Source organism: Cupressus sempervirens, chromosome 9 (assembly GCF_028749045.1).
Source record: "Cupressus sempervirens isolate cs-2001-9-10 chromosome 9, ASM2874904v1, whole genome shotgun sequence".
Lineage (NCBI taxonomy): Eukaryota > Viridiplantae > Streptophyta > Pinopsida > Cupressales > Cupressaceae > Cupressus > Cupressus sempervirens.
In genome coordinates, this window is record NC_143126.1 from 292,072,831 (window position 1) to 292,078,830 (window position 6,000).

Sequence of the window (6,000 nt, forward strand, 5' to 3'; positions counted from 1 at the left end):
TGTTTCCTTTTGTTGATATCACCATGGGCGAGGGTTTGGTTAAGCACCACTGTGGGCACTCATTGCTAGCGCTGTCGCGAGCGCGGGTGCGCAAGCGCTGCCCTTTGAAGATACCACCATGGGCACACGCTGAGTGTTGATCTTACCTTTGATAGCATTGATAAATAATCCCAACAAAATGCAAAGTGTTGGGAAAAATTGGGGTTTTATAACCCCTGCGTGTTGGCGTGCGACGTGTGCTCTGCTTGCACGCATGCCATTGGGAGATTATTGAAATTTTCTAATAATTCTTTTTTTCTTTTGGTAAATTTTTTGATTTGTCATTTTTTTTGTAATTTTTTCAATTTTGCTAATGTTTTTGTGTTTTTTCAAAATTTTGAATTTTTTTTGACTCTAAAATTCTAACTCTAACAAAACTTTCTTCTCTTGACGCTCAAACTGTGAGTCTAGGGGTCAAAAAAAGTAGGGGGTCCCCATTCCTAGCAAGGAATGGGGCATGTGTTGTGGACACCACAACAAATGGCCCTGAAAAAAGGAAGAAATGACTAAGGCATTTTTTCATCAGCAAACATTCCTCCAACGTGTGTCAAACACCAACCAGACTTTGAACATCTTGAGTGTCTTTCATATGACTCTTCAATCAAAATCTCAGAACTCAAAACCTTTAAGTTTAGTGTGTGCATTTTATATTCATTCCCTTTGACATGTCAGGATGCAGTTAATCAAAGTTTTCTAACAAATTGAAATAATATTCCACTCCTCCCAGCTCATTCATTCGAAATCTCCACGAAGACTTTTTATTAATCATTTGCTTGAGCAAATGAGAGAATCAGTTCGAGGGCTCTTGGCAGGATGCCACGTTCTTTTAATTTTTGGCTTTTTGAATAATTACTCCATATCATTCAAAACATTACTTTTGACGAAGCGATATTTTGAATAGAAGATACTTTGTTTTGAAAATGTATCTTTTGCCATTTTAGATCTTTAGAATCCTTCAGACTTAACACCATATTTTTCTCTTTGTTTTTTTTTTAAAATTTTTTTGTATCCTGACTATACTTAGACTGTGTAGTTAAGACATCAGTTTCATTTCTTGGATTCAATCTCTTGTGAACATCCCTTGCATTCCTCTTTTAAAACTTTTGGGAAACTCTCACGCCAATCAATGATCTTAGTAACCTTTCGAGGAGACCCCTCCTGTTTGAACCAGTTAGAGTTTGGATCATCTCTCATCATCTTTGAATTTAATTCAACAACACCTAAAACAATCAAATCATTAAATTTTCAAAGTGTTGAGAACTTTTTGGTCTAGGCCTCTAATTTCTAGATTAAAAATCCCCTATTTCCACAAGAAATATCTATTGCTCGGTTAGTATAAGACACACAATCATCCAAATGTTTGGACAAAGAAATACCTCTTCCTAAAATTAGAACCAAAGAGTGGTTAGTAAAATCTTAAAAGAAAAATCTCAAGTACACCTTACACCCCAGGACTGACACAACTTTGAAAGAAAACACACGATTGAAAGCAAACACACAACCTAAAAACAAAAGCATTTGCAGAAATAAACATACTTACAGGAATGAAAATCTAAGCTAAATGTAGAAACAAAATCTAACTACTTTTTTTTGTCTTTTAGGCTTCAAAATAATGCTTCAGAAATTTCCCATTTATGGGCAAGGAAAGAAATTCCCCCTATAAGGAACTGAGCCTAAAAGTGTTTTCTCCTAGAATTTTCACAATTTGATAAGGGCTTGTCCACAAGCATTGGAACTTGGTATTGCTACCTGAATTTTCTTTCACCTTATCCTAGAGTAGAACAAGGTCAAAAATCTTGAATGATTTGATCATGGCTCTCTTGTCAAACCATCTTTTCACAATGGCTTAATGTTTAGCTGTGTGCTCCAATGTAGTTATTCATTTTTCATCCATCTCTAAAAGATTCATTCAATTTGATTTTTACTTTGTCAGCATCTTCAACATACCCACTCATAAATTTCAAAATGGAAATTATGAGATTAAGCGGGAACACTAGTTCTTGTCCGTAGACAAGCAAATATGGAGAAGTCCCCAAAGCATTTTTGACTCTCACTCGATCTGTTCATAAGGCATATTTGAGTTGTGTATGCCAATCCCTATGATTCTCCCTCAACAATTGTCTTATCCCTATGATCAAGTTCTTGTTTGTAAGTTCTGCTACCCCATTTCCTTGTGGGTAGTAATTTGAAGAAAACTTGATAATGACTTGATTTTCAAATGCCCATTAGGTCAAGAATGCAGATGTGAAAGAAAACCTATTATCACACACAAGGGCGAAAGGCATTCTAAATTTGGTAACAATGTGTTCTTCCAAAAAGTCTGTCACCACCTTTGTAGTGCAATTTCTGAATGTTTCTAGTTCTATCCATTGTGTGTAGTAATCTGTAGTTGTGAGAATAAATGCATGTCCAGTTGATGATGGTGGGTTGACTAGACCAATGAAATCTAGTGCCCACTTTGCAAAGGGGCGTATCTCATACATAAGCTATAAGGGCATTTCCAAATTCCTTTCTCTATTGGCACTGGTTTGACAAATATGACAAGAATGCACATGTTTGAAAGTGTCTTTGAATATCGATGGCCAAAAATAACCCGATCTTAGAATCATGGGGGTTGTTGCTTCTGCTAAACCATGTCCTGTACCATACTTATCATGAAAGTGTTCCAAGACTTCTATTGCTTCCTCACAGACTAAACACTTCAGATAAATCCCTTCATAGTTTCTCTTGTACAACTTGTTGTCATGCAACATATAAGATTCACACTTCATCTTAAGTCCCCTACGTTGTGAACTATTCATCCACTTGGGACATTGGTCTTGTAGGAGATAATAAACAATTTCTTGATACCAAACATTTGTAACCACACCTTGATTAATGTCAACTTGTGATACAAACATCTTCTTCTGATCATCCTCATTTGTTTCATCGTCAAAATTGAATTCCTTTTCATTTCTGTCCTGGTTATCAGGTATCATCTTTGACAACCCTTAACCTCTGACTGATCTCATAGATTGAATTTCGAGATCAAATTCTACAGTAAAAGCATCTTTACTACTGGATCAGGTATAATTGCATACACCTTACTTCTTAGTATGTAGTGACAGAACTTCTTTACTACTTTGATTAATGTAAAAGATTGTTTATCAAGGTTTGAATAATTCAACTCTGCATTCTTCAAAGGACAACTCATTAAAACAATTGGTATTTCATCTTCCTTTTCCCTTTTCTATGTTAGGATCCCTGCACAAGAATGTTCAGAAGCGAAGGAATAGATCTTGAAAGGTAGCTCATAATCTGGACTCACCAAAACTGGGGCTATTGAAATGGCACCTTGATATCTTCAAATGATTTCTTTATCTCAGGTACCCATTCCATCTTATCCCTCTCTTTGAGTAAATCATTAAGGGGACAAACTATCTCTACAAATCCACTTATGAATTTTTGTACAAAATTTATCTTCCCAAAGAAAGACTTTAGTTCCTTCCGACTGTGTGGAGGTGCTAACTTTAGAATGGATTTGACTCTATTTGGATTAATGGGGATTTTGGCTTTAGAAATAACATGTCCCAAGAGCTTTCCTTTAGTAACACCAAATGAAAATTTCTTGGGATTGAGAGATATGCCATATTTATGACATCTGTTGAATACCTGTCTTAGATTAGCAATGTGGGTACTTCAATCTTTCCAAAAGATAGTCAAGTCATCCATGTAGATAACTATACACCTATTAATCAATTCTTTGAAAGCTTCATCCATTGCACATTGAAATGTAGCTCCTACATTAATTAGTCCAAAGGGCATCCTTCTGTAGGCAAAAGTTCCCCACTTGATTGTGAGAGCTGCTTTTAGCCAGTCTTCTTCATCAGCCATCACCTGATTATATCCTAAATATCCATCTAGGAAAGACATCATTTTTTAACCATTTACAATTTGCAAGACCTCATCAAGTGAGGTTAGAGGATAATTATCCTTCTAAGATGCTAGATTCAACTTATGAAAGTCAACACAAAGACAAATCTCTCCAGTCTTCTTCCGTATGGGAACCAAATTTTCGACCCATGTGGCATGGTAGATAGGAAATATGATCTTAGCATCTAGTAACTTCTTTACTTCTTTCATGATCATTGATTCAATGAGAGGATTTACTGGTCTTGGTCTTTGTCAGAATGGTTTAGCATCAGGTTTCAGCGAGATGCCATGTGTGATAATCTTAGGATCATAAGTCTTCAACTCTTCATAGCTCCAAGCAATGACATCCTTATACTCGGTGAGTAATTTGAGCATGTCTTCCCTTTCCTGTGAGTTTTCACACTTTTCCTATCTTTACCATTCTTGGTTCTTCATTAGTACCCAAATTGTATGAGTCACATTCTTCAATTTCCTTTTCTTGAGTTTCCCTTCTATTGAGTCTTGATTCATCATGATCAAAGATACGTTCAACTTCAACCATTCCCTTTGGAATAGTGTTGGTGTTTACATTAAGAATCCCATCTTCATCTTCAAGCCCATCATCCTTAGGTCTATCATCTGGTGTATCATCAATTTCTTGTCCCTCAAAATGGCGACTACACATGATAAACTCAAGTATATGTTGATCATCTTGAAAGACTTGAAAGTTGATGATATTATCAGGAATGGATGGAACAATGACCAATTCTACTGAAGATCTTTTTAACTTGGTTCTTTCAACTAGTTGCAAAGCACTTGCTGAGATGGCGAGAGCATCTGCTACCATGTTCTTTCTTCTTGGAATGGATTTGATGTTTAAAGCTTCAAAGTCATCCAATATATCCCATACCCTTTTTCTATAAGCAAGTAATCTTTTACCATTGCAAGAGTATATGGATTTTACTTGTTGTACAACCAATTAAGAATCCCCTTCAATTTTGAGAGCTATGAATCCTTTCTCTAGTGCAAAGAGAAGTCCTCAAATTAATGCCTCATATTCTGCAGCATTGTTAGTACATCTAAACTGTAACCGATATGTGGCATAGAGAGACCTACCCTTTGGGTTGACCAATTCGATACCTACACCAGATGCCATTTTGCACCTGGAACCATCGAAGCAGAGTGTCCAAATTGCATTTTCCTTGGGTTTTCTGACTTTATGCTTATTCATCCTTAACTTCTCTTTCACTTGAGCCTTGAATGATTGTCTCTTAGGAACCCATTGTAACTTTCCTTATGTAGAACTTGATGAGTCCCCTTCATAATCTGTAAATAGAGGAAGTGCATATTTTTCTTGTTTTTCTTGAATTTCCCCTATCAGTTCTTTGATTTCCTCAACTTTAGGTTCAGGATGAATGACTACTGAAGTCCATCCTTTACCTTTCACATATCGTCTTCTTCTTTGGACTTTAATCATCCTTGGAGGAGGAGAAGATTGGCCTCTCCCATCTGAAGAGGTATCACTATATGGCAAATTTAAATCTTCAATTTCTTCTTCGATCTTTTCAACAAGGTTGGATGAGTCCACTAAATTTTTACTTTTTGTGAGTTCAGCTATTGAGGTCTTTTTATCCTTGTTTTCCATTATGTGGGTCAATACCTTTGCAACTGCTTCTTGACATGATGAACATTCAAATTTAGAGTGACTAACTTTGTGTAACTGACAAAATCCTAGAAGGAGGAGGATGTTGGGATCAACTTCCTCTCCTAAACATTGTAAATTAGTCATCATACTATCCATGAACTTTTTTCACGATTTCACTTTTGGGTACTGGCACCTTAGGTTCTTCATTCTAATCTTGAAGTGTATTGTTTGGAACCATATCCAATACCATCACTTTATATGAACCCAAATCTAATTGTAAGAATACTATCTCATTCAGGGCATTGTAATCTATGATCATTGTTTTCAATTTGGGCTCAACATCTATCTTGCTTTGATTGTTCAATCCTTTCCATGGCAACCACAATTGAGTGAAGTCTATAGAAAACCATCCTCTTAGACATTTC